This window comes from Erpetoichthys calabaricus, chromosome 3 (genome assembly GCF_900747795.2).
Source record: "Erpetoichthys calabaricus chromosome 3, fErpCal1.3, whole genome shotgun sequence".
Lineage (NCBI taxonomy): Eukaryota > Metazoa > Chordata > Cladistia > Polypteriformes > Polypteridae > Erpetoichthys > Erpetoichthys calabaricus.
In genome coordinates, this window is record NC_041396.2 from 214,840,664 (window position 1) to 214,861,692 (window position 21,029).

General features: G+C 39.5%; 2 long non-coding RNA genes across 2 annotated transcripts; both read right to left on the minus strand.

Annotated features, from left to right (window-relative positions):
* Positions 1-702: 702 nt before the first annotated feature.
* LOC127527295 (uncharacterized) lies at positions 703-2,241 on the minus strand. The gene is made up of 2 exons (XR_007934597.1): positions 2,108-2,241; positions 703-1,684 (listed from the first exon to the last, which is right to left on the minus strand). It is a non-coding gene; the product is annotated as an uncharacterized LOC127527295 (long non-coding RNA).
* Positions 2,242-3,250: 1,009 nt separating this feature from the next.
* Positions 3,251-4,736, minus strand: LOC127527296 (uncharacterized). Its single transcript, XR_007934598.1, has 2 exons — positions 4,302-4,736; positions 3,251-3,546 (listed from the first exon to the last, which is right to left on the minus strand). It is a non-coding gene; the product is annotated as an uncharacterized LOC127527296 (long non-coding RNA).
* Positions 4,737-21,029: the final 16,293 nt, after the last annotated feature.

Genomic DNA, 21,029 nt, shown 5'->3' on the forward strand with positions numbered 1-21,029 from the left:
CTCTTATGAACAAATTGTGTTTGTTTAAAAATATCTTTAGACATCAATTGTTATTAATACAATTGCCATTTGTCTTAAGGCATCAGGTTTACAAAACCTAATGTATCCAACCAGTTTTATAGAAATATATGGTCCTTTTTCAAAAAAAGAAAAGAATTAACACTGTGTTGTGTTGCATTGCATTGTGCTGACTGTCCCCCTTAGTGTTAACTGTGACTGTCCACTTGTTAAAATTCTTTAATTCGTTGTCAGTTGTGCAATCAGGTCAGATGCTGAGAAAAAAGTAGTATAAAACCACTGATTCAAATTCTCTTTTATTCCAATGGCTATTAGTCTTACAGAAAAGTTTAACTTTTATATCCACAGACTTAAATTAAGGAAGTGAGCTGTTATCACTTGAATCAATCCATTTGATCTATTTTTTTTTTTACAGTAAGTGCTTGCTGCTGTAGTTCATACTTGTAATACATTTGTTCTTAGTGATGTGTTTTTAATGTTATTTCAAGGTGTCTCTGTAAAACCCGCTGAGAAACCAACTTACCTATTAATATAATAAAACTGAATTTAACAGCTGTAAAATAAAATATTCTCCACTGGGCAGAATTTAAACAGCATGAAATAGTTCAGTTTATGATGAACACCATGTGGACAGAGGGCAGTGATATTCTTTCTTACAAGTTTAATCAACATAACACACCGCCGTTTGTGTGCAGACTCGCCTCATGTCAATGGTTTTATTCACCCATATTGATACAGAGCCAGTTCATTTTTATAACTTAAAAAAAAAAGAAATACAATACACTTATTCATACATTTTTTTATTGAAGAAATAAATGGTATGTTTAAAAATAAAAGTGAAAGATCTGTGAACAATGTTTCTCAAAAAAAAAATTATACACACATCCATATTTATATGTATATATACTGTATATATATTATGAGTTGAAAATTCAGTAATCATAAAGATGTATAAATGGTAAATGCATTTAACTAAAACACAACTACAATGAAAATGGCCAACTAGGGGAGGTGTTAAAAACTATTAAGGAATGAGAACACAAATATATTTACAGATTTTTACCTTAGTATTTTAAAAAAATGTTAGTCAAGGTTTTGAACACAATAAAAGTGAATCATTAAACTTGTCAAAAAGGAAAAATGCTATTTTAGCTTTATGAACAAGATGCTACTCAGAGTCAAAGAGTTGTTATCCAGCAATATTCCATAAAAAATGTATTCTATTTAAACTGACATTTTTCCTGATCTGTCCTTTAATACTGTATTTGTTCACTGATAATATTTTTATATCACCTTTGCTTACAAGTGTTGCTCAAATTGCCCCACAAAAATATACAGTTACAAAGAAAACTGAAGGTATTATAAAAGTAAATAAGAAGAAAATGGAGGAGGTCCTTGTCCTTTGTAATAAATACACTGTCTGGTCAAATGGCTGGGGACAAAGACAAACTTGCAGCCTTCAAGGACACTGGAGATAATAAACCTCTGGGGGTCCCAAGCCAAAGCCCACACAGCCCCCTCTGCACATCCCAGCATACATAATTGTGGCCGTCTCACTCCAATCACAATTCCATTTCAGAACGTCTTGTGAACTTTTCTTCTGTCACAGGCAGTTGGAGTTGATGTAACAGAAGGTGGTGATGCAGGGGGGCACCACTGCAATAAACTGGAAAAAAATAACAGGGAAAAACAGCAGAAGTTAGTGCCCAGTGCAGAGCTTACAAAGTGTACATAGTACCATTTCTAATCTATTTCAACCAATGCAAGTAATTAAGAAAAAGCCAAATTAGAAAAGTGGGCTTGTTGAAGTTTTTCGAAATGCTTGACATTTGTAGCCTGGCAAAGCATTCCAGATTTTGTTGCACGAGTACAGAAAGCTGCTGGTTTTTATGGTTGATCTTGACATAAAAAGCAAAGTAACGTTTGAGAAAAGAAATGTTGGAAGCGGACACTCCAAAATACAGGCAGGGTCTAAAATACTTCTAATTATTTAATAGAACATTGAAATCAATTCTATGTGAGACAGGCGGCCAGTGTAATGAGACTGAGACAGTTTTCAGAAGAAAAGAAAAACAAAATAGGCCAATACCTCGTGATCACTTGGCAAAGGCACTGCAGATCAGAGCAGAGATTGAGATGGAGGATTCTAGAAGTGCCAAGAGGGCCAGCTGCTACTTCAATGTGGCACACATCTCTCCGTCCTTCTTCTTTAACTGCTCCCCCATAACAACAACAACAACAACATTTATTTATATAGCACATTTTCATACAAAAAGTAGCTCAAAGTGCTTTACATAATGAAAAAAAGAAAATAAAAGACAAAATAAGAAATTAAAATAAGGCAACATTAGTTAACATAGAAAAGGAGTAAGGTCCGATGGCCAGGGTGGACAGAAAAAACAAAAAAAAAAACTCCAGAAAGCTGGAGAAAAAAATAAAATCTGTAGGGGTTCCAGGCCACGAGACCACCCAGTCCCCTCTGGCATTCTACCTAACATAAATGAAATAGTCCTTTTTGTAGTTAGGGGTTCTCACAGCGTCACTTGATGCTGATGGTCAGACAGACTTCTGGCTTTTAATCCATCCATCATTTTTGGAACATCATGGTACTTAGAGTAGATGGTGGTGGCGCAAGCTCTTCTATTTCACTGTAACTGTTAAAAACATAAACAAAGTAGATACACGATATTCACTCATGGAGTTCAAACATTAATAAAGTGTACCCTTACTTCTTTTTCTGCCTCCTTTCTTGGTTCACCTGTAGATCAATTATTACCAAAGTAAACCATCACAATAGATAAAGGTCTGCTTAGAGTAAAGTCTAACTAATAATATTATTCTTAATTATTGTGTTTTTTTGTTGGATTTTGAAAGAACCCCAACTTAATTGTTCTTATGTGTAGCATCATTTTTTTCCTTTTACGTTACGCATACAGTAGACATTGTGTTATAATCTCTGTATATCTGAACTTCTAATGTGTTATGCTCAAGTGTCATTACTTACATGAAAACATCTTCGTTTTTTCACTCCTGCCTTAGTTTTGTTTTAATTTAAAATTAAGTCTTGGTTCTTTCAAAATCCAACAACAAAGTACAGTAACATAAGAAAATAAATGTTATTTTGCAAAACGGAACAACATCCCTGATTAGTGACTGCTGGGACTGATGTGCCTCAGTCTCTGTGTTTGCGAGGATTCACACCACTGAGGGCTTTCTGTCTAAAATTAAAAAAGCTGTGTTAGTTACTGGACAGAGTGAGCAGATATACAGTACAGTATTCAAGGCAGCAAAATATTACAGATCAAATAATAAATATGGGGAGGCTTTGCAGGAATTGTGCACAAATTACTTCTGAAACTGGAAGCCTCAGTAGTCTTACCTGTAGAAATAACAAATCTAATATGAACTGCACATCATCTCGAATTGGAAATTTTAAAAGCAGAAGAAAAGAACATCGAATTGTGTCTCAGAATTTAGGTACACTGGCATCTGTTCAGCCACATGGAAGGTTGGTTACCACCGGGCATCCTGTAGGATCAAGAGAAAAAATACAATAAAGGGGCATTGTTTTTCTAACTGCAGCAATAAGAAATAAGTTATTTCTAAGGAGCAAGCCTTCTCCATTATATTCAGTTAAATGTATGTGTGTGAACTTCTATAAGCTTATAAGACATGACAACAGCAGGTGCCCAGCCTGTCACTGTGCCACATCAGATGCACACCACACTTCTCTGATGGCATTGGATATAAATTTTAAAATTGCCTGTTGCCTGTTTTCAGCCATGGAATTTTTTTCTACTAAATAAAGGTTAAAGAAATCCATTAACAATTTGTAATGCTATTATCTGCATCCTGCTTTCTTGTAATAACTTAGTTGTTGCTACTCTTGTATGTAATATAGCCTTAATCATTATATTTTGTTAACTTTATTATGAAAAAACTACTACATTGATGTAATCTGATATCAACATAATAAAAAAATACCAACGGCTTTGGAGGGCACACTTTACACCCGTCGAGTGTCAGACGTGCTCTCCTAATTCTATTCCTAATTCGACACCTCGATTACATTGTTTTGCTTAATTATTAGCCTGCCGTTCGCTCTTTAAGATAAAAAATGTGGACAAATGTTAAAAGAAACACACCACCAAATGCTAATAGGGTGTTACGAAATAAAAGACATACATCTATTAATCCATTAACCCAAAACACGGAAAATGCTGTGATTTTTATGATTAAGCCATGATATTACGAAGTGGTTTAACTAAATAAGATGTACTTACAAAAAGCTGTACATATCCATTATAAAGTTCACAGACACACGTCCGCATTTCATTTCGCTCCCTCTTCATTCGACTGGAGTTAAATTTTTCAGGCGACACTTCTTCCATGACGTTATAAAATTCAAAAGTTGCCATCTTTTCCAATAACAAGTCCACTTACAGACGGAGTTAAAACGACAACACAAAAATGACTCGCAAGTACAAGTCAAACCCGATGAGTGACGTGTGTCGTAAAACATTCAACATGCGCAGAACAAATCGGGCAGCGTCGTGAAATGAATTTTAATTAAGCAGAGAGCGCGTGCATGAGACAAATCGGATGGGGACTCGTGTCGCAAAGTAAAAAAAACGCAGATTGGACAGGGTTGTAATAGTAAAGCTCTGCGCATGCGTGTGCATGCGCACACAAATTGAGTAGGCACCGCAGATCGGGTAGCGACAGGGAATAGCCAAAAGAGAGAGAGGAGAAGAGAAAGGAAGAAAGAGGGGAGGAGGAAAGGAAGGAGAGAGGAGAAGAGAAAGGAGACCATTTTTCTCAACCACGGATCAACTTGCTGTTTTTTCACATCGCGCCTTTGCACCAGTTTGTTTTTCATTTTGCCGGACTGTCTTCCATCCCTCATCATTCCTCATCCACCACACGCTGAGGAATCACGGTGAGGTTGCTCCAATTGCCGGGAAAATCATTTATCGCTAGTTCAGTCAACCGTATTCAGGACAGTTTTCATAACTGGACTCAAGTTCATGATCATTCCGTATATCATTCATTGTTGTTGTTCATTGTTTGTTATATGTTACAGGTGCAAGGGAGGGTTTTGTTGTATTTATATATGGTGGTGTCTTGTTATTGCTGTGGTGGAGGGATATTTATATTTATATATGGTTATCTTTCTATTTTTACATTTGTCTTGTTGTTTCATTTAATACATTTAATCAGTTTAATTTTACATACCTGCTTTTGTGTGTTTATATTTACACCGTCGATTGTGGGGAAAAGTTTAATTTGTTAGAGGTACAGCATGATAGTTAGATTCATACTCAGTAAATTATCCAGGCCACAGGTCTTGGAGGTGTAGCTGCCGGCTCGGTAAGGGGTCGGCCGTTACATAAGTGGTGCCCTCTCTGAGGAATCTTAATAATACTATCGCTGTCTGCCTTTAAACATTTCCTCGATTAACAACATGTCTGTACTGCGTGCCGAGCAGGACGACACCATTGCTTCACCGCGGTGTGAGGAAGGAGTAGCTGGGGTGCGGCACGTCACGGTCAGAGCGTGGTTCAGCGGTGCAGGAGGTGGTGGATTCATTTGCAGTCGCTGTACCTTGAAGATCACCATTGGACCTGAGGAGGAATGCCTGGAGGATGTCTCGCCTCCGTGGGAAGATCTGGAAAATCGGTGTTGTGCCTCCATGGGCGAGATCAACGCTGGCAAGAAACTCTTCAGGGGAGGAGTCCGAAGGAGTTTCCAGCATTTGCGTCAGTCATCCTGTCATTCAACGCCATACGGGGGGGTGAATACATCAATCGGCCCTCTGTTCCTGGGGTGCGCCTTTCCTTTCCCAAGTTGGGGGCTCCATATAACATTGATGATGTCCTCAACTTTGTGGAGGAAGGGGTGGCATATCTGGCTGTTAACCCTTTAACCTCAGAAGAGCTTATGGGGGTGATAGGGGCCTCCCTCTCAGAGCTGGTGGCTGACGGCGAAGAAGAACATTAAAGACTGGGGGTCCTTTTGTCGATCTTTCCTCGCGACTTTTCTTCCGGAAAACTATGAATCGGAACTGGAGGACAAGCTGTGATCCATGGTACAACTGCCTTCACAATCCATCTGGAACATCGCCTATTAATATCGGGCTTTGTGTTTGAAGTGGCGGCTGGCTATGTCTGAAGAAGAGGTGGTCCGCCGCATCCTTAATGCCTGTAACCCGCGGTTGGCTGGGGGTCTCAGGGGGGTTGTGGGGTCGGTGGAAGACCTGGTGAAGGTGGGCTCGCAAGTGGAACGGGACTGTTGAAACTCAAAAACGTACTGGAACAAAGTACAAGCCAGTACACGAGAAACCCAGCCCCATAAACCCCAGTGAGCCAAATCTTGCTGGTCGGAAGCCGATCTCGCCATCATGCAAGCGAGTATGTCCCTCCTGATCGTCCCAGTGAAGCTGCGGGGGTGGCAAGTGGATGTGGTGGTGGATACAGGGAGCCATCACACCTTAATCCGTTCAAACATATGGAAGAAGATTAGCCGACCAACAGACAACTTAACATCTGCCCCGTCTGTCCGATTTGTATTGGCAGATGGGAATGAACACAGGGCCCTGGGCAAAGTCCCCTTTAGGTACAGTGTACTCTCCACCACCTGGGAAATGGATACATATGTCCTGGATGACCAGCACCTGTCCGTCCCATTACTCCCTGGGCTAGATTCTTTAACCACCATGAGGATTACCATCCATCTCAGTCCCAGGGGGTATACGGTGCCGGGGGAAGGGGTATGCAAATTCGTTCATAAATCCAAAGAAGATCTGGGCTCAGAATTCATTGGTTTCTACGCGGCAGTGAGGAGTGAATCAATCACTTCGGTGGCAGCCCCTGTGGAGGAACAGCCTGAAGAGGTGAGGCCGGTGCTGAAGAAGTGGGCCAAGGTGTGGACTGAGAAATTAGGAGTTGCCAGTGGAGTTTCCCACATGATCCACACCTTGGATGAAATTCCAGTATGGCACCGAGCATACCGTGTTTCTCCACTAAAGAAGGGTATAATTAAAGAACACCTTGATCGAATGCTCGCCGAGGGAATAATCAAACCATCTTCCTCCTCCTGGGCGTCCCCTGTGGTCCTCGTGAAGAAGACGGATGACACCTATCGTTTCTGTGTAGACTACAGGGGGGTTAACGAAAAGATGAGCCTGGACACATATCCCATGCCCCTGGTTCATGAGATTCTGGAGTCACTGCATGGAGCTGCAGTTTTCAGCACACTAGACCTCCGCAGTGGCTATTGGCAGGTGCCAATTGACGAGGGGAGTAAGAGGAAGACGGCAGTCATCACCCCCAAAGGCTTGTTCCAGTTCAAAGTCATGCCTTTTGGGCTTAAAAATGCTGGGGCCACCCTCCAGCGGCTCATGGAGCAAGTATTGAGGGGGTTGATAGGCAAGATCTGCTTTGTTTACATCAACGACGTCATTGTTGACTCCCTTTCTATTAAACAACATCTCCAGGACTTGGACACCATCTTCCATCGATTTCATCAAGCGCATCTCACGCTGAACACGAAGAAAAGTACCTTCATTCAATCCCACATCCGCTTCCTCGGGCACATTCTTTCCTCGGAGGGGGTCGCTGTAGACCCCAAGAAGACCTTAGCCATTCGGGACTACCCCATGCCCATGGATTTGAAATCTTTACAACGTTTCCTTGGGTTAGTGGGGTGGTATCACAAGTTCATCCCCAGGATGGCTGATATAGCGGCTCCCTTAAACTATTCAAGAAAAAAGGATATCCCATGGGAGTGGACAACGGTGTGGCCAGGACGCGGTCGAGCAACTAAAGAGCCATCTTCAAAAGCCGCCCGTTCTGGTCCAGCCAGATCCGCAGCTCACTTTCCAGGTACAAATAGATGCCAGCAACCTAGGGCTTGGCGCCTAGCTCACTCAGAAAATCCACCAGGCTGAACATGTCATCGCTTACGCCTCTCGAGCATTGCATGGCACTGAGCTGAATTATTCGACGGCTGAAAAAGAGTGTTTGGCTGTCGTGTGGGCTGTGGAAAAATGGAGACACTATCTGGAGGGGGTTGAATTTGAAGTGTACACAGACCATCACGCTCTGACCTGGGTATTTAATCACCCGAAGACCTCCTTCCGTCTAACCAGGTGGGCACTCTGCCTCCAGAACTTTACTTTCAAGGTGACCTATCAGAAGGGCTGTGGCAATATTGTGCCTGATGCTCTGTCCAGGGTGTCAGAGCCACCGGGGATGGTGTGTTTGGCAGAGGCAAAGAAGATGGTCCTCCCTCTGCCAAGAAGCCTTGAAAGACCTGGCTCAAACACAAGCCACCAGTCCATTCTGCAAGAACTTCAGGGAGGGACTGGAGCAGCAGCGTACTGACTGGGTACACTTCGTGGACCTCCAGGGGGCTCTGTACAGGACCACTCCATCCTCCCTTGGGGGTCTGCAACACCAACTAGTGGTCCTGGAAGAGCTCATAACCCGACTTTCTGAGTCATTATCATGACAGTCCTTTAGGTGGTCACCTTGGAAGGACAAAAACTTTATTGAAGATCCTGGGGGTTGCGTGGTGGCCATCTGTCCGGAAAGACGTTAGCCACCACGTGAAGAAGTGCTTAACCTGCCAGCAGCTCAAAAACCCACCTGGTAAACTGGCAGGATTTTTTACAATCAACAATCGCTGATGGACCAGGGGAGACTTTGAGAGTCGACCTGATGGGGCCCTTTCCTGTTACCAGCTCGAGGAAAACCGTCCTGATGGTGGTGGTCTATTATTTTTCTAAGTGGGTGGAGCTGTTTGCATTAACGGATGCTAAGACCAACAGAATATGCTCCACCCTGAAGAACGAAATCTTCACCCGCTGGGGGGTGCCGAAGAACATCGTTTCAGACCGGGGTCCACAGTTCACGAGCTCTGTATTGGATGAACTTTATACAGCCTGGGGAGTGAAAAAAAAACCTTACAACAGCTTACCAGGCAAACATGACAGAGCGAGTGAACCGGACCCTGAAGAACATGATCGCCTCCTATGTGGGTGAACGCCATCAGGATTGGGATAAGTGGCTCCCCGAGCTTCAGTTTGCCCTGAACACAGCTGTGCATGAAGCCACAGGTGAGACGCCTGCTTTGGTTGCACTGGGCAGACAGCTGAAGGGCCCGCTTGACCGACTCTTTCCCAGAACCCCTAGTCCAGAAACCACCAGTTACAGTAATTTATTTAAACTTGAGGAATTACGGCAGAGAATCCAACAGAGGTTGGTGAGTTTGACATCCAGACATTGTACAATGCCTGGCATAAAGAAGCACACTTTCAGCCGGGTGATTTGGTCTGTATTAGAGCTCACCATCTCTCGGATGCCAGCAAAAGGTTCTCCGCGAAGCTAGCGCCTAAATGGTTAGGTCTAGCCAAAATCATTTCTCAAACAGGTCCAGTCAATTTCCAGATTCAAAGGGGTATCGGCACTAACTCCAAGCTAGACACTATCCATGTGGCCAATCTCAAGCCGTACTTCGGCCCTCCCTTGTACAAGGTTGGGGGGGGGGGGTAATGTAGCGGGGCTACATGGTTTATAGTCTTGTCAAATGTTAGTACTGAGTGCATCTTGTTTCCATTGTCCCATTTGCTGTTTATGTGTGTCAGTGAATGCCGTCCCCGTAAAGGGGGATGGATGATGGAAGGAGACCGCAACCTCAAACCTGGAAAGCACCTGTTCACTATTAATCAATTACATCCGTCACAGGACTATTTAAGTAATCAGGAGGGAATAGCCAAAAGAGAGAGGGGAGAAGAGAAAGGAAGGAGAGAGGGGAGGAGAAAGGAAGGAGAGAGGAGAAGAGAAAGGAGACCATTTTTTTCAACCATGGATCAACTTACTTACTGTTTTTTCACATCACGCCTTTGCACCAGTTTGTTTTTCATTATTCCAGACTGTCTTCCATCCCTCATCTGCGGAGACCCCGTGGTAGGATCGTCATCCACCACATGCCCGACTCATTTATTGCTAGTTCAGTCAACCGTATTCAGGACAGTTTTTATAACCGGACTCAAGTTCACAATCATTTCATATATCATTCATTGTTGTTGTTCGTTGTTTGTTATATGTTACAGGGGCAAGGGAGGGTTTTGTTGTATTTATATATGGTGGTGTCTCGTTGTTGCTGTGGTGGAGGGATATTATATTTATATATGTTTATCTTTCTATTTTTGCATTTGTCTTGTTGTTTCATTTAATACATTTAATCAGTTTAATTTTACATACCTGCTTTTGTGTTTATATTTACACCATTGATTGTGGGGAAAAGTTTAATTTGTTAGAGGTACGGCTTGATAGTTAGATTCATACTCGGTAAATTATCCAGGCCACAGGTCTTGGAGGTGTAGCTGCCGGCTGGGTAAGGGGTTGGCTGTTACAGGTTTATATGTGGTCAGAACTAGAAGAGGCAGGGCTTGCAGTTGCAAGCTGTTAATAATATCAATCCATTTCTGGGGAATTCTTCTCTATTCTAGGGATGGAAATTGAAGCAAGGGCATAGACTTGTGACACCCATATCTCTGCCCACCATGTTTCCTCTCAGAAGAACCCATCAGTTGTAAATTTAATTCTGCTTTCAAGCAGCAATGCATGCTATGAAGGGAATGGTCTGGAGGAGCTGCTGGAGTCAAAATGAAGCTAAGGCATTTGTTTAGATTAAATTCATCAGGTCCTAAGGTAGAATCCTCTTGCACTGGTTTTTGTATTAGGTCTTTACCGAATGGTAGCTGGTTTGGTGGTCAAAGCTGTACTGTCTGTGCAGCAGCCAAAAAACATATGGATGGTTAAGAAGGGAGTGGCATGACTCTGTTCATTTCTTAGGCATGAGTCCTATTTTGCCTCATAATAATAATGTCAAAAGATGGAGTCTAGCAATTATAAAAGACACCATAAGAGCTGAGGATTTTACTATTTTTTTGGACCTGTTGTAAGGTAGGGTGGAATGGCTGCTGTTGTAATTATGGCCACAACATCATAGAAGCTTCTGCTTTGACATCACAACATTGCAGTCATCTTGAATCCTAGAAATCAATGGAAGGTTGTCAGTAAAGTCAACAAAAAGAAAACACAGCATGAAAATATATCTGATGTATACACAAAAAAAAGTTACCATATATATTCGTGTATAAATCGGGTCTTGAAACCCAAAAAATCAATCAAAAGATCAGACCCTGAGTTAAACGCCTGTTCAAATATACGGCACTTAATTTTTTTTTTTTACATCTTCTTTCCTCCTCCAATCTCACACCAGTTTCTCAGACACATTGAATTTTGTTGCAGCAGCACAGATACCAATTTCTTTTGCCACTTCAACGACTTTTAATTTAAAACCAGCTTCATATTTTCTTCTGATTGAATGCTCCATCATAGATCAGGGATGCTCTCAGATAAAGGTGTATAAGGGTGTGAGATACAAAAAACACAAATCAGTGCAAACGTTGCTTCTGAACAGTTCAGGTATTACCGTGTGCTCACATAGGCACAATAGAGAGAGAGACAGAGGTTAGGAGTACGTGCTAATACAGCGCACTGCCGCACCCACATAGAAAAAAAGACAGTGTGCTCCGTGGTACTTTCTCAGGTGGGCATTAGCATATCATAATCTCTTGGACCAATAGCATGAGTTTTCTGCATTTGACTTATACAACCGACATTCTAATATACCGGAAATTATACTGTAAAATCAAGTCCCAATTTATCTGCGGGAGAACTTAAACACGAGTATATACAGTATTTTAAACAAACAGCAAGAATAGACAACTTGAGGTAGGAACAAGTTCAGGAATAACTAGTTTAATTCACCTCACCATCATTTATTATATTATTATGCAGGATTTTGCGGTTATGTCAGATGCAGAGGAACAAAAACAGAATGCAGACTATATTTAATTTTTCACAAACAGCACCTGATTTTAAAAGGATTGATTCAGAGCAGCCAAACGAAGATGCACCGAGTGAGCAGTTTCAGTATGCTGGTTATTAGGTATGCAGCATGTGATGCTCTACACTGTATAACCAGTAAAGAGTTTCACACCAATCATCCTGGCATTGTTCAACGATCATATCCATATGGCCAATCTCATTAATAAAGCACCCTTATGAGTTGTGGGATTCAACAAACAGCAGTGCACTTTGAGACCTCTGTGAGACAGACAAAAACAGTGATAAAAGCAGAGAGAGGGAGGAAAGACCAGATTTATGGACACCATTCCAAAATGGAATCTTCCATCCCACCTCCCAAGGTTTGTGGGTCAAGGATTGAATTCCTTAGCCATCTAAGGCCAAGCACATAATCTTGACAGGGGTTATAGTCATTTCAAGTGGCCACAGAAGATGGTGAGCACTCAGTTTTCCTGTTAACCTGGAAATGCTTGCAACAATATTTCAATTGATAATATGCCTGAATGTGAATGATAGTTCTCTATCTGTAGTAAGACTATGAGGTAAGAAACTAAAGGAAAGACAATATAAAAGTCTCAAAGCTCTACAAGATCTATAGCAGAGGTTACATTTTTTACCATTGTCACACTATTACTGTTCTTCAAAATTTCCCAAATATTATCATTTATTTTTCTGAGCAATATTAACTTAAGATGTATGCTGAGCTATCTAACTAGCAAGATTTTAAGAAGACAATTTAAATGTGCGTCCCATTTTTATTGCACAAGCAATTACAAGTTAAATAATGAATCATTGATGTAAAAATTTCAGAATTACAAGAGTTAATTTAAAATATATATTTTATTATTTTTAAAGGTGCTCATGTGTGCAGCTTTAGTGCTATATGCTTCTGAATTATTATAAATGCCTGTAACATTTTGTACAGCCATAGCATTAGTACAGAGCACAGTTATTAAGTATATGCACTCATATGCACCCAAAATATCACAAAATAATACTTGTTAAAACAATATTTAAAGTCTATTCAAATCTACATGTGGATAGACTTAAAGCTCAATGACCTAAGGGATCTTGTTAAAGAATTTAATTTCCTTCTCAGTGTAAAGTAGCAGGTAGTCTGGGTGAAGCTGACATAGAACACATTCTGAAACATTTTTTTAACATTTTTCTTTCCATTCATCCATTTTTTTCAGAGTGAATAAATGCTATGAATGCTGATCAGTCAGTATCACACAATGCCCACATTTTTCACTAGTTACTGTATGCCTGTATGCTTTATTTAGCCTTTTCCTTGTAACCTGTTCTCTTGTTTAAAAAGCCCAGTTATACACAGTGGAACTTCTACAACATAAAGCTAGCAGAAGCTTTCTTTCCTTCAGCATTTTATGTCTGTCGTCACTACTGAGCCATTATGATGTCTTTAACCTAGCAGCACATCACATAACTCCTTGTATAAAAATCTGAAAAGCATTTTTTGGCACATATTATACCATACAACAAAGTAGCATGCTTGGTATGTACATATTAAAGTGTGTTTTACATTCTCTTAATGTGGCCAAAGAAGTGATGAAACACTCTAATTCCTTTCTCTATACTGTATATGTTCATATGATAAACCGTTACCTCGTGCTTATATGATATTCTTAGTTTGAACAATCAATCCATTTTAGAATCAGACACAGTGTTAATTATTGCCATTTTCATACCATTTTTGATGCCTTTTGATCTTATATCATAATCTTGTTCAATTACCTGTACTCTTGTCAAGTTGGCTTATCAAGTAAGTGTCCAATCACTTTAATGACTTCATTTACCATCAGTTATCTAAGAACTAAAAGTAGAGCCTTTTTGTCTTGTGTAGCAATTACATTTTTTTGTATTAAATATATATGAGCAAGTGCTTAAGTAGGGGAATGGAGATTCCATATGAGGAATTAATTTAACTACAATACATTAGTCTACTCATTTTTGTTTTTTTAGACAAAATTTGATACAATTCAGCTCACTTGTTTTTTGCAGATGTAATTGTAAGCCAAATGGGTACAAAGATATCCATTCAGTTTCCAAACCCGCTCTTGCAGAGCAGGGGCACGGAGAAGCTGCAGACTATCCCAGAAAGCATTGGGCTTAAGGCAAAAAAAATTCCTGGATAGGATGTCAACTCATTGCAGGGTGAATGCGCACACACAGGGCCAATTTAGCAATGGCGATTCACTTAACCTGAGGCATCCAGAGAAAACAAAAGTGCATCCAGGGAGAGCATGCAAACTCAACATGTGGAGCAGGTGTCTCTTTTTGTTGCGACCACTGCACCATGTGAGAGATTAAAGTACTTGATGTCTTTATTGGCTGGTAAACCTAACGATGCTTTTAGTTTCTTTTTAGATATATTACAGTGGTGTATGAACCCCTGAAATTCCAACAAGCCAATTAAATGATCACACTTTCGCCTTCTCTCATTTTGCATCTTCACCCACCTCTTTCTTGTCCTTTGCTATCTTTAATTCTTGGCATCTGCTTTTCTACTTTACTATAACATCCTGCTCATGACAATGGGTTGTGTATTAAATAGCCTACCAGGGACATGATGATTCACATGTGCCTACTGGGACAAAGCAAAGGAAATCAAATCAAATTTTGTCAACTTCAAAGTGTAGTGAAATTCTTAGTTTCTAAAATACAATGAATGGGAATTTAAATAGAATATAAAAGGATAACACTAATACATGATTTTATAAATATCAATAAAAATCATTAATAGAATTCAAAAGTAGATGATAAATAATAAATAACAACTAAATAAATAATTTCATATAAGAAATTTCACAAAAGGGAATGTATAGTTCTAGTCACTTTTTCTTATTCAAGATTCTGATGGACAGTGGGAAAATACTCCACCTCAGGGCTTTTGGCATGAGTTCCATGTACTTGTACACAGTACAGAAGAAGGCCATCATTGGGATGGCTGGTATGACTGATAAGTTTCTTTGCCCTGGTCCGACATGACGTCAATATCCTATAAGTTAGAGAGTACATTACCAGTAATGTATTCAGTTGGCTGCACCCATTCTCTGTAGAGCTTTACAGTCCTGCTGCATGCTTGTTCCCAACAAACCAGGCTCTAATACTTTCTGTCAGAATACTTTTCATGGTGGATGTGTAAAAGCCTGAAATTCTTGTGATGCCTGGGGTAGTAAAAATGTTGTCATACTTTTTCACCAAAGTTTTGATGTGTTTGGACCAGGCCGAATCCTTTGTGATGTTGGTACCTAGGTAGCTGAAACTGTCCACCCTCTCAACTTGTGTGTTGTTAATTCTGTGAGGGTGGTAGTGCCCCTGTTGTTTTCTCAAAAAGTCCACAGGAGAGCAGGGTCGACTTAACACATGGGCACACTGGGCAGTTGCCCGGGGGCCCCCACGCTAATCTATGTATGTTGTGACTTGCTGAGTGGTTGTGTAGGTATGGGCCGCCGTGCACTGCTTTGCCCGGGGGCCTATAATGCTGTTAAGACAGCCATGCAGGAGAGGGTTGTAGAAGACATCAGGGATCTCAGATTTCTATTCACTGTCTCCATAGCTTTGAAGTCAGTGACGCTGAGGAGCATCCATGACCACCGGCTAATTCCTTCTACTTTACTGACCGCTGTCAATTCACTCTCCATTTAAAGGGCTCACCAAACCTCAAAGGACAATCTTTTTGATGATCATAAGTGAAAAATGTATTTGTCTTATATTGTGCCTTGCCAGTGTTTCTGCGCACCTCAACACTATGATAGTAAACTGGGTTTTGCTACTGGAACTCCAACACCTTTGAGTTATATTTGTCTTTATTTCTTAAAAGCCCCTTTTCCACTCTCTGAAAGCCTCTACTGTGGAAAGAAGAGTACACCCTGGCACTGCCCTGTTGTGTCACACTGCTTGTGCATTTAACAGTTTCTTACATTTCCAGGGTTCCCTTGACTCAGATTTATTTTGGCTTTTTAAGTCTCATCTGTTTACCCTAACCTGTGTTTCAAGAGTTGCTTGAAGGGCACATGACCCCAAGTTAGGAAACTATCACAAAGTCTCTTTCAGATCTCCAAAACCTGTTCCTTGTAGTCTTTTGGAAGGATCCCCATTTATGCCACCTTTTGTGACTTCTCCCAATGTTGGTTTGTCTCTTAAAAGCTTGGAATTTAAAGGTGCTGTCCAGGTATCAATGTCCATATGCATGTCACTGCTGTCTGGCACATATCTGTCCTGTGTCATCTTCATCCCCTAATTTTTCACAAGCGACAATATAACATCTGATCTCCATCTTTACTTTAAATAAGATATTTTATATAAACATCCATTCATTTTTGTTACTGAAGGAGAGCTTTCGCCTTTTATTAGCTGCAGCACCTGCAATAGATTGAACTCCAGGCCACTACTCAATATACTTCAGCATGCCAAAAAACACGTATATGTATTTCAGTTTTCATGAGAATTTCACGATAGATTTTTTTCCCTTTCATAAGGCAGCAAAAACACATATAATTAAAAACATACTAATGAACAGAATTTCATTAATCATGAATTGCACTTGAGGAATGTATGCATCTCCTTCAAATGGAATGATCTCATTCAAAAGTATTTTGAATGCCCAAAGAAAGGGCCTTTGGGGTCGAGGAAAGAGAATAACATTAGGATTTGTATCCTGTATTGTTAGTCCTCTATTACAAATAACAATAAGAGAAAAACCTATAAAGCTCCCAGATGGTGAAATCACATTTTAGTAGGTTCTGCAAAATCCAGGAATGTTATAAGGTGACTTATGGTGTTGGAAAGAACAATTGCCAAAGTGTTTGATGAGAACATATACACATTGCTAACATCTAACAAACAATTAAATGCTGTATGTGGCAAAGAGCTCATATTTTTTTCACAAAGGCTGCCTAATATCTAACAGATGCTGATTGTCTCACAGTGCCTGGCATTCAACAAGCTCGCACCTTTCCATTTAACAAAGCACTTATAAAATAAACCTTCAATTTTACCTTAAAATAACCATCCTTTAATCTGCTCTCTGCATTTGCTTAATCCTATTTGGTGTGGGGTTAGGGTTAGGGTTAGGGTCGGCAACTTGCCCAATGCTGTGATTCACTGTACTTTAGTAAAGATCCTTGTTTAGTAAGAGAACAATTAAATGCAATTTTTTTTTAAAGATTACTTGGTTTAGATTACTGCTGAAATCATATTGAGAAGTCACTCTGTCTTTATTTTGGTTGGCTCCTGTTGGATTAGTTTTAAGCCCTCCACAACTGTGAATTAGACTGAATTTGAAAATGGATGGATAGAATCTTTCATTACTTTCACATAAGTACATTGCAAAATTCCATCTGTTCAATTTACTAGAAACCTGTAAACTGATTGAGGTGAGTTGGCCTCACAGAAGAAGTTACGCAATAAATTTTGAAGATCATGAAAATCAAAATATAGACAGTTCGTTTTTATAAACACTTATATCTTAAGCTATGGAAGAAGAGATGGAGATGGCGAAATAACATGACCAGAGAATATCATGGTATTTACATTTAAGTGCTTCAATATAATTCTGTTCCTGTGGAAATCTCCTCCCATTTTTTGTAGGTATTATTGACAGACCTTATCTACACTACCTTTAATGAGGATGAATTGGATACCATTTTGCCCTCTTTGTTTCCTTGCAAGGGGACTAGCTTTTCTTCTCAATGTATACAACAAAGCAGTTCTTCTGACATTGCAGTTTCAAACTGGGGTCATTTGAATTACTGAGATGTTGAATTGCAATTCTTACCGCAGCCGTTACTGATGACCTAAAGCAGCACATCACTACACTGAACACCTTTACAGTATTTAAGAATTCTTTTTAAGACTAGCCTGGATTATCTTATTTGACATACAAGTAAATGATACATCTTACCAAACTCTGACCCCCAAAGGTCATGCGAAAAGACAACTTCCTCTTGGGGATTAACAAAGTATATCAAATCAAATCAAAATCAAATTCACCTCTCCAAATGATATTTCTCCCACAGCCCATTTCCACCAGTAATGAGTGCCAGGTGAGCCTAATAAAGTAATAGCAGAGAGCACTAATCAGTCACAACACTGGCGGTATCTATACGGCTCCAATCACTTTCACTAGACACCTTCACAATGTTGCACGGCAGCCGTTAAAATCCAGGCCGTGTTCTGGGCCTGTGCGTGGTACACACAGAGGTGTTAATTGAAAGTGCTCCTACAGCAGCAGATGTATGGGGACTGGGAAACATAATTAATTTTAGAGTTCAGTTTTAAACATAATTAAGATACTACTTTATACTGTTTTGCAAGTATTTTGTTAATGCGCAGCAAAGGCTACAGTGCCTGTAGACAATTGTCAGGTTTTTGGACCTTTTCCAGACTTTGACTGTACAGCATAAAAAAGTAACATACTGTATGATTCACAATATTCAATTTGTAGATGTGCTATAGAGACTTTTCTGTTTACTAGAACAAATCCACCCAAAAGACTTTGTTGAAAGCCTTCAGTCTGAAAAACAAAATGTCATTCACTGCATTCTGATGGAAACATCTGATGGAAACATCTGATGTAAACTACAGGGTCTGCATTATAAATACATTTAAAGTCATATACTTGTGAAAATAAATGAATGATTGGATATGCTGCAAGAAAACATGGCATACTGTAATTCATGTGAGGAACCTGATTTTTTAGCATTAGTATTAACATTTGATTTGTTTAGCTTTTACTTTGTTTTTCCTTTTTACAAATAAGATGTGCTTCAAGAGTTACATTCAATGTTTGGTCACTTAGGACAGAACACTGCCTTAAGAAAAAAGGCATTGAGTTAAGTGGTTTCTTTCTTCCTTAGCTCTCCATAGCAACTCAAGTCACAGGGCACTGAACTAGATTTGCTTTTGAGCCAAAAAACAAAACAACCAAAAAATAATAATTTCTGATTCTTGAAGGAATTAATGTCCACTACAATAAAAAATGAGGCTTCAGATGCACTGTATGAAAGTTCAAAATCATTCTATTTTTTTGATTTTTGTTCAAATTACAAACAAAAAAACAACCTTGTAAGTTAATAAAATTATGCAGTTAGATACTGAGTATTCTATCCAGAACTCCCATAAAGAGATATACACACAAATATTTTATATCTGGGGATCACCCTATGTCCCCATATAGTTTGTAAGAAAAAAAAACAAAATACAGTTGTCACAGAGAGGACATCTTTTCAAGCACAAGTTCAGAACAGTACTGGTTCGTTATGGTGGTGTCTGAATTTTTAGTTGATCCTAGCAGGAAGGGGCGGATTCAGGGGGACGGACAACAGAAGTGACATCAGTGATGGAATGGTTGTCAAGCTTCCGTTCTGCAGAAGGAGGAAGAGAGAAGGCTTTAGAAACTCTCTGGTTCTGTAAAAAAAAAAAAATGTATATATAGTTATACATGTGCACATGACAGGCAGCTAGAAGGACCAGAAGACCAGACACGGGAAATTCTGCCTGGGCTTAATAACCTCACTTCCGGTTCCGACACTGCTGAACTCACTTATGCCGACCTGCCTTAAAAGTAAGACAACTTCTCACTCTGAACTCAGTTCTGTTTTGAACTCACACTGTACACTGATGTGTTATCAAACCTTACTTTGCAGCCTGATTCAAGTATACTGTACAGGTGGCTGTCCCAAACCTCTTTTTGTTTCAAGGTCATTTCCTTTTACAAAAAATATATATATATATATATATATATATATATATATATATATATATATATATATATATATATATATATATACACACATACTAGTGTGATACACTACTTAGCCCGGGAAATTCTATAAGAGAATGGGCCTCTGTTATTGTGTTTTTGGTTAATCAGGTATATCTTTTCTGTACACAATATTTTTTTTAACATCAGCAGGCAGTGTGGCATAATGAGTAAGGCTTAAGACCTAGGAGAACCCCTGAGGTTGTGGGTTCCAATCCTGCTACTGACACAGTATGACCATGAACAAGTCACTTCATCTGCCTGCTCCAATTGGAAAAATAAAGCAAATGTAACCAATTGTATGTCAAATGTTTTAAGTCACTATGGATAAAGGCATCAGTCAAATAATAATTTATATTAATAAAATTATTAAGTCACTGGAGTTGCTTAGAACATGCTGCACACAATTGTAATTTCTTTCTTTTTCTAGTGACTTAGCTTTTGATGATGGTCAGTGCAAAACACAATTTTAGAGGAAAGTGTGTTCTTTTAAATTAAAATGGGTAATCAGTAGGAATATTGTGAAATTTAAGTATATATTATTATCATCATTAGATGTTAACGATTTTCATTTCTTTGCGCTGTTCACTCAAGTGCAGTATTTCTTGTCATGTTTTTCATTAATTGTCTGTAGTCCCCTTTAAAGTTTGCAGATCTGAATATATATGCAAAGCAGTGACTGAAGTGGATACGCATTATTGCTAAATAGATGTAATAAAATGAAGATTGTAGAGTGTGGAACATTTACCCATTAGATATTCAAGAAACGTTTTCTAATACCAACATTTCTACCTTGGAGCTTGCAGCTCTATGGTGAAAGAGTGGGGGTGGGAGGAAGGTTGGTTTTCATTGCCACAACTGGGGACTGGAAGTCGACAGAGTGGAATGGATAACCAAGATGAGAACAGGTATGATAGTATTTAAGAGTGCAGGTAGTTAACAGCATCTTACATTGTCTCAGATTCTTTCTCAATTTGTTTTACAGTGTGATCACATCTCTGTGTTGGTTAGTGATGCTGTTTGCATAGCCTCTTAATTACTTCTGCTGCATCCTACATTTGCATAACACACACTGTTCTTGCAGTGTACAGCATGATGGCATTTTGGATATTTTGGAGGTAATTAATTTTTCCATTGGGAGGATTTACCCCTAAATATTGAAATATTAAATTGCCCTTTAATATATATATATATATATATATAAATATATATATATATATATATATATATATATATTATACTAGCAAAATACCCGCGCTTCGCAGCGGAGAAGTAGTGTGTTAAAGAGG